This window comes from Acomys minous (assembly GCF_964271855.1).
Source record: "Acomys minous genome assembly, chromosome: 5".
Taxonomy (NCBI): Eukaryota; Metazoa; Chordata; class Mammalia; order Rodentia; family Muridae; genus Acomys; species Acomys minous.
Window position 1 is genome coordinate 116,570,281 of NC_140494.1, and position 13,874 is coordinate 116,584,154.

Genomic DNA, 13,874 nt, shown 5'->3' on the forward strand with positions numbered 1-13,874 from the left:
AATGGCCTCCCTTGCCTACCTGTCTTAGAGCGGTGCTCGTTTCTCCAATGATACCCTCCCTCGTTGGTAACAAGGACATAAACCTGGCTTAGTATGATCAACTCTATCTTGAGCTTGTCCAGTCTCCCTTTGAGTACATTCTCTCTTGAAGTGTCCTGTCTGGCCACATTTGAAACATGTTTTCAGCTGACTCCCCCAGAAGGTGACCGTCCCCAAACAGCAGAAGCTATTACTTTCCGCATTACGTGAGTAGTACCTATACTTCGGCAAATTTTCAGATAGTCATTCACACTTTTATGTTTATAAGGCCTAAGGGCTTCCTGACAATATTTATTAGCATTTTCAAAGGCCAATTGTTTAATAATAGCCATGGCTCCTTCCACATCTCCAAAAATCCTTCCTGCCAATTGCATAAGGCAACCAATAAATTCCTGGAAGGGCTCCGAGGGTCCTTGGACCACTTTCCACAGCTGCTCTCCTGCCCCCTTATTAGGCAAGGACTTCCAAGCCCTCGTGGTGCAAGTTGCAATCTGCGCATACACAGCTGGGTCATATTGTATCTGGGCACTAAGTTCAGTATACAAACCCATGCTTGCTAGCATGTCCATGTTCCTCTGTGGAACCCCAGCCGCTGCGTTACATGCGACAGTCTGAATACACTGTTCTTGATAGTCACTGCTCCAGAGCAAATGATCGCCCCCACTGAGGACTGCTCTACACATTTGTTGCCAATCACTAGGTGTTAAGAATTGTCCTGTGAAGGATTCAAAAATGGCAACATAAAAGGGGCATGTGGACCATAGGCCATAACTGCCTCCTCACGCTGTTTTATGTCTTTAAACTGGAGAGCTTCATGCTGTCTCTGCGTTTGCCCTGGGTTAGTTGGGTGAGGCACTTCAACTACTGGAAAGACTACTCCTCAAGAGGGAGCAGAAGGCTCTGCCAAAGACAATTGACTTTGATGATCTGGGTTATATGCCTGGGGCCGCTCTCCTCTAGTTTCTTTTTCTTTGATCTTACACTCTTTCAACTTCTTCTTTAGGGCCCATATTTCAGAGGTTAAAGTTGCCTCTTCCTCCTCAGACTTAGAAGAAGATATAGCAGAGGCAATCTCAGATGGGACCAAAGATTTTACAGACTGCTCCTCCTGCACTTCATTCAGGTCAAGTTCCAAACTTCCTAGCTGCTCTCTTATTTTCCCATCCTCATTCCTAAGGGCATCTCTAACGAGACGCCATAACGAAAAGGTAGCGATAGGAACACTGTTGGACCCTTCGTTTCATAAAGTCCTCTGGAGGTCAGACTTCACCTGATCCCAGTCTTGGCTATTTAGCTCTCCTGATACCATAAACCAAGGACTACTCAATTCTATTGTTTTATAAAATCTTTAACACTCTCATACTTAATCCAGGTGCCTTAATCCTCTAACAATTTCACCAGTCCACCAAAACCGTGGACGAACCTGCGGCACCCATTTCCAATACGCCTGTTTCCTACCTCCCTGAGGCACTGACCAGCTTCCCCAGGCGATCGTCAGTCTCCTCTCTTCTTTCCCTGACCTCGGTGGGACCTCCACTTGTGGCACCCACACCACCATCGGTACCAAGTCAAGGGCGAGGGACTGCGGATTTAACACACACACACACACACACACACACACACACACACACACACACACTAACACAGCGGGCCCTTCATGCTAAGAGAGCACCAGCAGCAGCAGCAGCAGCAGCAGTAGTTTCGGCGGTTTCTATTCAGTGTTCAAAGAGCCTTCTTATAGACAGCAAAACAGGAATGCCACTCGCAGGTGAAACTCAGGAGTAGACCTTTCCAGAATCCCCCTCCCCCTGGTGAATATTTAATTAAAGCTTGTTTCAAATTTGCCTCAAAATTTTGGAACTGAGCTTTCTCTCATGAATTTCATGTTTGACAGTTCTCTTCCCTCTTCCCCATTACATACATACATACATACATACACACACACACACACACACACACACACACACACACACACAATATATATATATATATATTGTGTGATATGTATATATATCTGGGGAAGGACAAGTCCAAGACACAAGGGCTTCCTGATCTGATGTGGTCCACATGACAACCACTGCTGCTTGACAACATTCCAGCATATCGACAGACATACCAGATCACAAATTCTCCAACATCCATTTACTTTCATCTTTGATGATTCTCACAAGAGCAGAAAAGAAAGAGAAGCTACTTAAGAGCAGTACAGTAGAGTTGAGACAGTGGACTAGGGTAGAGAGAGAGCAGAGAAGACAGTATAGTAGGGTACAGTAGAGAGTTCAGTAGGGAGGACAGTATAGGAGAGCTGGGTTCAGTTGAGTTTGGACAGTTTGGTGCAGTGGAGTTGAACAGTCAGTTGGGAGTGAGTGCAGTGGAGTTCAATTTAGTGCAGTTCAGTTCCTGGAGTTCAAGGGCAATTTTCCAAGCAGAGCACTCCAGCAAGAAGCCAAATTAAATCAGTCAGCTTGGACAAGGGTTTGAGCCAAAAACAGCTGAGTTGAACAAGCTAGCCAGAGTTCAGAAAAAAAATAGAAAAGGGCCAACCATTCATCAGTAATCCTCCAAGATGACAATTATGTCAGGCAAATAAAGGATACCTTTATGCATGGTGGCATGCACCTTTAATCCTAGTACTCAGGATACAGAGGCAGGTGGATCTTTGTGAATTTAAAGCCAGCCTGGTCTGCATAGTGCATTTCAGGACAGCCAGAGCTATATAATACAGAGAATCCTGGCTAAATAAATAAATAAATAAAAGATGTTTGTGTGAATAAACTGAGCATATTTGAAAGATGAATCTCATGTGGACATTCTAGCTGCCTGCTGAGCACCTCACAGCCTACCAGCTGAGCCTCTGCACCTGGACTCTGCTGTCTAGACTGTACCTGAAGCAGCATCAGCCTGTTCTTCTGCAAGGGCCACACCCGATGGACTGTCATCCTTGGCCACATGTGTCCAAGGCTATTGGCCACAGAGCAGCAATGGCTCCAGCACCTCACACACCAGTCTTCCACAGCTGGCCTGGAAAAGGTGGGTAATGTGACACATCTATTACTAACTCCATTAGCTGCCATATGATCAGGGAGGAAGGGACCCAGTAAGGGGCCAGGACACCAACACAGGAGATTGGTAGTGAGGAAGATACCCATAGGTAAAAACAGGCCATGTGTAGGAAGGAGATGAGCAGGATAAGGGTGTGTGTGTGTGTGACAGGAGAGTCCCTGGGGTCTGCTAGGGACCCATGAAAGGGCCTCTGAAGGAGGGGCATGCAGGAAATGGGGCAGAGAGTGTGGGAGAGGGAATGCACGTGTCCTGTTTACAGGCTGGGTTTGTAATTGGAGTTTGTGTTTTTGTTCTTATATCTTGTTTCTTGCTTTGTTTTTCGAGACAGGGTCTCTCTGTATAGCCTTGGCTGTCCTGGACTCGCTTTGTAGACCAGGCTGGCCTTGAACTCACAGCGACCCGCCTGCCTCTACCTCCCGAATGCTGGGATTAAAGGCGTGCGCCACCACGCCCGGCCTGTAAATAGGAGTTCTTACAGATGCCTGCCCAGTCCCCAGGACTAGTCCTCAACCCAGCCCAGCCTAGGAAAAGGAAAACCTCAGTCTCGGGAAGCTAAGCATGGCTGGCACAGGGCTGTAATGGGTCCCATGACTGGGAGGAGGGCACCCCAGAACCCACAGAGACCCTGTAGCAGGCTGAGGTGGGAGAGAGAGCGAAGTAGTTGGTGGGTATTTTACCTTCTTTTGCCGCCTGTGTCATTCCTGGCAAAGAGACAAAGAAAAATAGGCTAGTCAGAAACTTGGTCTCTTCCTGACCTCTGGTGGCCATAAGACAGAATGACAAGACCAGGTAAGGGAGAAAAGGCAGCAATGGCTATGAGCATCTTTGACCTCCAACTAACTCTACCTTGATCCTGCCTCTACCACTTTCCCAGGCCAGGGATGCTTCCTCCTTCCAGCTGGGCCTGAGTAATTTACCAGCCTGCACACTGGTCTATAAAGTGAGTCCAGGACAGCCAGGGCTATCACACAGGAAACCCTGTCTCGGAGGGGGAAGAAAAAAAGATGTAATCTCAGAGTCATTTTGATTTGCGTTTCTGTGATGACTAAGGATGTTGAGCATTTCTTTAAGTGCTTCTTGGCCATAAGAGATTCCTCTGTTAAGAATTCTGTTTACCAAGACCCACCCTACGGAGGAAAGCCAGCCCCAAACACCATTAACAATACTCTGCTATGGTTTCAGACAGGAGCCTTGCAGAGAAGTCCCCTGAGAAGCTCCACCCAACAGCCATTCAAAACAGATGCTGAGATTCAAAACCGAACATTGGACAAAGTGAAGAGTCTTATGGAAAAGTGGAGAGGAAGGATAAAAGGACCTAGAGGTGACACAGGCGCCACAAGAAGACCAACAGAGCCAACTAACCATGGCCCAGAGGGCCTTGTGGAGACTGAAACATAAACCAAGGACCATGCATGGACTGGACCTAGATCCTCTGCACAGATGAGCTGATGGACAGCACAGGCTTCATGTGGGTCCTCTAGTAAGGGGAGACAGAGCTGTCTCTGACATGGACTCTGTTGCCTGCTTTTTGATCCCTTCCCCCTGGTGGGACTGCCTTGCCAGGCCACAGGAGAAGAGGGCATGCTCAGTCCTGATGTGGACTTGATGAGCTGGGGTAGGGAGGGAGGGGCAGCTCCCCTTTTCTGAGGAATGGGGGATGGAGAGGGAGAAGAGGGAAGGAGAGTAGAACTGGGAGGAGAGGAGGGAAGGGCCTAGGACCAGGATGTAAAGTGAATAAATAAATTATTTTTAAAAAGAATTCTCCTTTTAACTTTGTACCCTATTTTTTAATTGGGCTATATCGTTTGTTGATGTTTATTGAGTTGTTTATATATTTTGCATATTAGCCCTCTGTCAGATGTAGGGTTGGTGAAGATCATTTCCTGTTCTGTAGGCTGCCATTTTGTCCTGTTGGCCGTGTTCTTTACTTTATGGAAGCTTCTCAGCTTCTGAGGTCCCGTTTACTAGTTGTAGATTTCAGAGCCTGAGCTGTTGGTGTTCTGTTCAGGAAGCTGGCTACTGTGCCAATGAGCTCAAGGGTATTCCCCATTTTCTCTTCTAATAGATTTAGTGGGGGCTGGAGAGATGGCTTTGAGGGTAAGAGCACTGCCTGCTCTTCCAAAGGTCCTAAGTTCAATTCCTGGCAACCACATGGTGGCTCACAATCATCTATAATGAGATCTGGTGTCTTCTTCTGTCATGCAGGTAGAACACAACATACATAATAATAATAAATAAATAACTTAAAGAACAAATAGATTTAATGTATCCAGCTTTATGTTGAGGTCTTTGATCCAGTTGGACCTGAGTTTTGTGCAGGGTGATAAATATGGATCTATTTGCATTATTCTACATACAGACATCCAGTTAGACCAGCTGAAGATGATTTCTTTTTTCCATTGTATGGTTTTGAATTATTTTTCAAAACTCACGTGTCCATAGGTGTGTGTGTTTATGTCTGGGTCTTTGATTCAACTCCATTGATCAACCCACCTGTCTTTATGCCAATACCATGGTGTTTTTTTTATTATTACTAATCCTCTGTAGTACAGTTTGAACTCAGGGCTGGTGATACCTCCAGAAGTCCTTTTATTGTACAGAATTGTTTTACCTATCCTGGGTCTTTTATTTTTTTATTGAGTATTTTTGCATCAATGTTGATAAGAGAGATAAGTCTGAAGTTCTTTTTCTTTGTTGAGTCTTTGTGTGATTTAGGTATCAGGGTGACTGTGGCCTCATAACATGCGTTTGACAGTGTTGCTTCTATTTCCATTTTGTGAATAGCTTGGGGAATATTGGTATTAGCTTTTCTTTGAAAGTCTGGTAGAATTCTGTGGTAAAACCATCTGTCCCAGAGCTTTTTTTGTTTGGGATACTGTCAAGAAAATCATCCACTTCGTTTAGATTTTTCAATTTTGAGGCATACAGGTTTTTGAAGTAAGTAAGCCCTAATGGATTTCCTCTGTGTCTGTTGCTTTGACCCCCTTTTCATTTCTGATTTTGTTAATTTGGATATTCTCTCTCCCTCTCTCTCTCTCTCTCTCTCTCTCTCTCTGCCTTTTTGTTAGTTTGGTTAAGTGCCACGGACCACTGAGGGGGCTTTTCGGCCGTGGACAATCAGGGTCTGAAGATATGCAGGCCGGAACGGATTCGGCGCGACAGACAGACACGAACACAAGTTGAGTTCAATGCTGCTGCAATTTTACTGAAGTTCAAACATAGTATTTATACACTCATATCAGGAACCGCGGGCTGGCAGTAGGCCCAGATCATAACAGTATACAGATTGTCCAGATTCAGCAGAATTTGGCTTGAGCAACTTTTAGCCCCAGACACCCTTACCCCGTGTTAAGTTTGCGGTTAATCAACACCAGACAGTGGACAAGTTTTTCTTAGAACTGCAGTCACAGCTTCTGCAGCTTAAGGCCAATTCCATGCGCTGCATACGTGCAGCTTTTACCACCAGAAATGAAGATTCTTTTCTAAATCTAGAGTATGCCATGAAGATGTATAGCATTGAAACCTGCGCCTTCTTTTCTCATCCCCCTAAGGCAATGCTGAGTGGCATCATATACTGTCTTTATTACTGTTCTTTTATCATCAGGAGAAATAGTACACCAAGGCTCTCTTTGTCTTTGAATCAAAACAATGTCAATTCTGTATATTTAACCCTTCTTCCATCCTTTTCTACCCACCTAATCATATCCTCATCATATGCTCCCGTGTATGGCAAAAGTGGAGGTGCAGGTGTGGGCAATGAGTAGGGACCCTTATACCTAGGAGGATCAGCAAGAACTAGGACATAGAATATACAGATAAAGCATAGAAGGAAGGACATCATGATCATTATGAATCCTCAATCTCCCCCGGGCCCTTGGGATGCACGCCTGAACAAATTTCCGGGCTTCAGCCAAGCACCCTGCCCCGGGCCTAGCTCAGGGTCCTTCTCAGATGCGGCTTTCACATCAAAGAAGCCCCTAAGCCCTGTGAGCCTCATTGTCACACCGGAGTGGTGGCAGTGGACGCTGGCACGGGTGTGGCAGTTAAGGGTTTGTCTATCTTGTTGATTTTTCTCAAAGAACCATCTCTTGGTTTTGTTGATTCTTTGTATTGTTCCCTTTGTTTCTGAATAGTTGATTTCTGCCCTGTGTTTACTTCCTGCCATCTACTCCTCTTGGGTGTGTTTGCTTCTTTTTGTTCTAGAGCTTTCAAGTGTCTTTTTAATTGCTAGCATAAGCGCTCTCCAATTTCTTTATGAAGGCACTTAGTGCTATGAACTTTCCTCTTAGCGCTGCTTTGTGGCCCACAAGTTTGAGTATGTTGTGCCTTCATTTTCATTGACTTCTAGAAAGTCTTTAATTTCTTCATTTTTCTCCCTGACCCAGTGGTCATTGAGCTAAGAATCGTTCGGTTTCCATGAGGTTGTAGGTTTTCTGTTGTTTATGTTGTTGTTAAAGGCCAGCTTTCATCCATGGTGGTCTGACAGAATACAAGGTGTTATTTCAATTCTCTTCTATTGGTTGAGGTTTGCCTTGTGACAGACTATGTCATCAGTTCTGGTTCCATGAGGTGCTGAGAGGGTATTTGTGTTCTGATGGAATATGTGTGTGTGTGTGTGTGTGTGTGTGTGTTCCATTTGGTTCATAAAGTTGGTTAGTTTCATTATTTCTCTGTTTAGTTTCTGTCTTAATGACCTGCTCATTGGTGAGAAGGGTGTTGACATCTCCTACATTAATGTATGGGTTTCAATGTGTGACTTAAGCTTTCGTAATGTTTCTTTTATGAATGTGGGTCCCCTTGCATTTGTGGCCTATGTGTTCAGAATGTAGACATCATTTTGGTGGAGTTTTCCTTTGATGAATATGAAGTGTCCTTCCTCATCTCCTTTGATTAATTTTGCTTGAAAGTCTATATTTTTATATATTAGAATGGCTACCCCAGCTTGCTTCTTGGGTCTTTTTGCTTAGAAAAGCTTTTATCAGTCCTTTACTCTGAGACAATGTCTGTCTTTGTTGCTGAGGTGTGTTTTGTGTAGGCAGCAGAATGATGGATCCTGGTTTTGCAACCATCCTGTCAGCCTGTGTCTTTTTACTGATGAATCAAGACCATTGATGTTGAGAGATATTAATGACCAATGATTATTAAATCCTTTTATTTTTATAGCGGTGGTGGTGGTGGTGGTGTGTGCACTTCCCTTCTTTTGTTCTTGCTGGTGTGAGATTATTTATTTCCTGTGTTTTCTTGGATGTAGTTACTCTCATTTGGATAGAGTTTTCCTTCTAGTACTTTCTGTAAAGCTGAATTTGTGAATAGACATTGTTTAAATTTTGTTTTGCCTTGGAATATCTTGTTTTCTCCAACTATGGTGATTGAGAGTTTTGTGGGGTATAGTAGTCTAGGTTGGCATCTGTGGTCTCTTAGAGGCTGCCAGACATCTGTCCAAGCCCTTCCAGATTTTAAAGTACCTGTTGAGAAGTTAGGTGTAATTGTGGTAGGTTTGCCTGTATAAGTCTCTTGGCCTTTTTCCCTTGCAGATTTTAATATTCTTCCTTTGTTCTGTACATTTAGTGCTTTGCTTATGATGTGGTGGGAGGATTTTCTTTTCTGGTCTGATCTATTTGGTATTCTGTATACTTATTGCATGTTTATAGGCATCTCTTTCTTTAGGTAGGGGAAACTTTCTTCTGGTGTATGATGTACGTGTTGTGGGTTGTGTACCTGTGTGTGGTGGAGTGGTGGGAATGTTGGTGGTGTCTGCATTGTGTAGAGTGTATGGTGTGGGTGTGTGGTGTGTGGTGTGTAGATGTTTAGGTATATGTAGACTTAAGCTACATAGCATTACTGGCTTCTCCAGGAGCTTCCTGGCCGAACTTCTGAGCTTTCTCAGTTACAAATGAGTCTCATATTATGGTCAAATGTAACAGAAACAAGCCTGGCTGCAGGCAGAGCTGGAGCAGGAGCAACAGGAGGCTGAGAGAAGGACAAGGTTTATGAGGAGCTGGCAGGGCACAGGGAGCAGGTGAAGGCCATGAAGAGGGGTGTGTTGGAAATGATTCTGTTAGGATGGGGTGGCATTTAATAATAACAAGTCACTGGATGTCCTTGAGTGTTCCTCACTGGAGCCTGCTCCAAGTCTACACTCGCTGTCACTTTCTTTCTTTCTTTCTTTCTTTCTTTTTTTTTTTTACTGTTTTGTTCTCTATTTTCTTTTTTAAATATTTTATTAATTTATTCATATTACATCTCAATTGTTAGCCCATCCATTGTATCCTCCCATTCCTCCCTCCCTCCCGCTTTCCCCCTATTCCCTCTCTATGACTGTGACTGAGGGGGACCTCCTCCCCCTGTATATGCTCACAGGGTATCAGGTCTCTTCTTGGTAGCCTGCTATCCTTCCTCTGAATGCCACCAGGTCTCCCCATCAAGGGGACATAGTCAAAAATGGGACACCAGAGTTCGCATGAAAGTCAGACCCCACTCTCCACTCAACAGTGGAGAATGTCCTGTCCATCTACACGGAGATTCCATCTTACACCCATCAAAATGGCTAAGATCAAAAATTCAAGTGACACCACATGCTGGCAAGGATGTGGAGAAAGAGGAACACTCCTTCATTGCTGGTGGGAATGCAAACTAATACAACCACTTTGGAAATCTATCTGGTGCTTTCTCAGAAAAATGGGAATAGGGCTTCCTCAAGAACCCGCTATTCCACTCCTTGGAATATATCCAGAAAATGCTCCACCACACAACGGGGACATACGTTCAACCATGTTCATAGCAGCCTTATTCATAATAGCCAGAACATGGAAACAGCCTAAGTGTCCCTCAGTAGAAGAATGGCTAAAGAAACTGTGGTCCATTTACATTATGGAATAGTAGTCAGCTATTAAAAACAAGTAATTCCTGAAATTTGTGGACAAATGGGTTGAACTAGAAATTATCATAATGAGTGAGTTCACCCAGAAGCAAAAAGAGTCAAATGGTATATACTCATATCGAGACATTAGCCCAAAGGGCATGTCCCATGAAAATCTTCACATACCAGGAAAGTGGGTCAGAGGGGAGGACATCCTATTGGGACTTTAGGTGAGAAAAGCATGGGAGAATGGGGAAATAGAAGGATCCAGAGGGTCCTAGAAACCTACAAGAAGAACATTATGATGCACAGATCTGGGCCCAGGGGTTCTGCTCAAACTATGACACCAGCCAAGAACAATACATGCAGTAAACCCAGATCTAGCCAGTGGACAGGACATTCTCACTGTCACTTTCACTCAGTGTTTGCTCTCACTACCACACTGCTTTCTTTCTTTCTTTCTTCTTTCTTCCTTCCTTCCTTCCTTCCTTCCTTCCTTCCTTCCTTCCTTCAATACAGTATTCTGCCTGCATTGAGCCAACAGGCCAAAAGAGGGCACCAGATCTCATCATAGATGGTTGTGAGCCCCCATGTGGTTGCTGGGAATTGAACTCAGGACCTTTGGAAGAACAGCCAGTGCTCTTAACCTCTGAGCCATCTCTCCAGCACTCTGCTCTGTCTTCATCAAGTCTTTCTTCCAAGACACACAGAACTTGGACCCCACAGCACGGAACATCCATGGGAGCCTTCAGTAATGCAAGAAGACTGAAATGGGAGCCAGTCAGTAAGTTTGTCTGCCTCCTCACCCCCACATCAGTGAGTAGTAAAAAATAACAGCACCATTAGCAGAACTAAGGAATCATGTGCAGTATTCTAGGTAAGTTTGATAGGGCCTGATGGCCTTCAGATATTTGGTATTGTGGTTACTTCTGCTTAAGAATTGTAATCGTTGTGGTTATTATGAGGGAAGGCCATTAACAAGAGACCAGTTGGACCCCCATTAGAGAAACTTCACACACACACACACACACACACACACACACACACACACACACACACAGTTCAGGAATCCCAAACTGCTAGTTTCTGACTGCTATACACTGCCAGCACAGAACTGCAACCCAGCACCCTGGAACCAGACCCTTGGACCAGGGCTGCTATTGTTTGCATGACCTGATTTGCACAGCCCTATTTGCATGGCAGAGGTTGCACAACTGGAAAGTACGTGCACAGTGGCTCATATCAACCTCTTAGAGCTGTGTACCACTCAGTCTAATGAATTACATGCCAGGAGGCTGTACCCAGAGAGCCTCACCCTAACTGTAAAGAGGATTCTTCCCAGTGGAGACCCCCCTCCCCCTGGGGTAGAACTCTCCTTACCACTCACTCTGATGGCCTCTTGTTGTATACTTATAATCTGTTCTTATTCTAAAGAATGAATTCACTTATTGTCTATCAATACTTTCTCCTTTAAGAAGGGACTGTATTGTAAGTGCATGGTAGTTATATCATTTTTCAGAAACAAACAAACAAACACCTGAAGTTCTCAGAGAAGTGAAGCTATGTCTATAAATATCCTATAAGGGAGGAGTTGTTCAGGTTTTTGGAAGGATCAAAGTTCCTTTGACTATGGCAGCTAGACTCTGAGACCGTGAGGGTTATTATTATTCCCCAGCTTTGTGTCAGTGCTGACAAGTCACCCATATGGAAACATTAAATAATAAATGGCCATTTTCTGTCTAGGTCCTGACCCAGCACTGCTTCCACTGCAAAGGGGAAATCCAAGGTGGATCATGGAGCCTAAGTCACTGAGCCCTCAGGGGAGAGCACAGAGAAGCACTCAGGACTCCACGGTAGCTGAGGGTCCATCTTTTCACCTCACAGGTCAAGATGAGGCCTCTTACCAGGACAGAATCTTATGTCTTCCAACACCAAGACTCACCTCACCTCTGTCTCCTCCTGCCTGCAAGCTAGCTAGGTGTTCACAAAGATGTCTCTCAACTGACAGAGGGTTGCAGCATCATTTCCAGAGCTATAACGGGTTTGGCTGGGGAAGGTACAGGAGGACTAGCCATATCACACAGCTATAGATGGGGACACACACCTAATGCCAGCCCCATCACAATCGAAGCGTGTCTCACAGTTCACCTCCCCAAGCTAGCAGAGCCCTGGGCTTCCACACCCTACCAGCCAACTCCTCCTACCTGGCTTCCCTGACTAGCCCTCATCCCCACTGGTGGGAAAAAAGGAATTGGAGAAGGGTCTTAGGAAATCCACTCCAGAGAACTGAGCTCCCCTTTGGTTCACTAATCCCTGAGGGGTGGACACGGTCTGCTCTTCCAGCCTGGTTTTGTAGGTGGGTCAAGAAGAATCCCAAGATGTGCCCTCTATTCATATAAAGTTTGACTGGTAGTCTGAAAGCTGTGGGTGGAGTTTCCCACCATTGGGTGCAAGGGCGGTCCCACTGCAGGAGCAGTGGCTGATGTGAATGCAGAGGAGGTAGAGGCAACTACAGGGTGGTGTATCCTGGCACTAGGCTGCCAGGTGGGACAGGCAGTCTCTGCTTTGTCTGGAAGGCTCCCTGGGAATGCCAACTACAGCTCTAGCTGGGTCCCAGGCTGAGGCATCATGCTGCTTTTTATGAAATGGCATATTTAATATATAACTAACCCGGGATGGTATTGTGTGCTTGTCATCCCAGTGCTCAAAGCAAAAACAAGGGGATCACAAGCTTGAGGACAGTCTGCGTTTTGTTTTGTTTTGTTTTTTACATAGTGAGTTCCAGGCCAGCCAGGATTACATAATGAGAACCTCTTGTCAAAAAGCAAAAACAAACAAACAAACAAACAAACAAAACATAGTGTAACTAATTGTGTTTAGTGTGGGAGGAAGGTCCAACTGTGTGTGTGTTTCTTCCCCCAGGCTTTCACGTGATTTTACTTTCTCCCTTCAGCCATAATAATATGATATCCAAATTTTGTCTTAAGTGGTAGGTCTGTGCACACAGGCTTATCCATTCTACTTACGGGCAAGGCAAAAGGCATTGCCACCACCTTTAGGGCCCTAAGATTTCTTTTTTTACAAATATATTTTATTTAATCTTTAATTTATGTGCATTGGTGTGAGGATGCCAGATCTTAGAGTTACAGACAGTTGTGAGCTGCCATGTGGGTGCTGGGAATTGAACCTGGGTCCTTTGGAAGAGCAGGCATTGCACTTAACCACTGAGTCATCTCTCTAACCCCCGGCCCTATGATTTCTTGTCAGGACAATCACTCCCAGAGCCTGCACCTCCTTTTCCCTCCTTTTTCAGGTCCACTTTTCCCCTGTGGTGGCATCTCTTAAGCTTGTCGTTGAATACTCAACTTTTCCCCCAACTGTGTTCTTAAATGCTTGATTTCAGTGCCTTCAGATCTGGTTACCGCCCTGTTGTGAGTGTTGTTATGAATGTTGACCATCTCCTGTAACCATGTGATGATAAGGAATGTTCCAAATTATCCCTGATTGGCTGAATAAAGATGCTGAAGCCTATGACTGGGCAGAAGAGAGGGAGGTGGAGTTTTAGGTGCCTGGGCTTGGATTGGAGGGAGGAGGAAACTGAAGAGGAAGAGGAGGAGAGAAGGAGAGTGCAGCAGAGCATCAGGAGGGGAGTAAGCCAGAGAGAGAGAGGAGTTGCCATAAGGCAAGATGGCACTGAGTACATGCCTGTAGGAACAGACTGACGGAGCAGAAGCTGTCCTGGGGGTCTTCAGATTGCCAAGTAGTTGGTTTTTATATGGGTTTTAAAAGTCTTAGGATTAGAGTGGCTCAGAATCTGCCCATCATAGTGCTTACCGCTTAATAATAAATCAATCTCTCTGTGTCAGTCATTGGAAAACTAACTGGTTAATGAAAACTACTGCCTAAATAATTT

At 44.9% G+C, this 13,874-nt stretch overlaps 1 long non-coding RNA gene across 1 annotated transcript; it reads left to right on the forward strand.

Moving 5' to 3' along the window:
- Nucleotides 1–2,051: 2,051 nt before the first annotated feature.
- On the forward strand, nucleotides 2,052–4,711 carry LOC311597666. Its single transcript, XR_014779313.1, has 3 exons — nucleotides 2,052–2,372; nucleotides 2,407–3,069; nucleotides 4,285–4,711. It is a non-coding gene; the product is annotated as an uncharacterized lncRNA (long non-coding RNA).
- The last annotated feature ends 9,163 nt before the right edge of the window (nucleotides 4,712–13,874 follow it).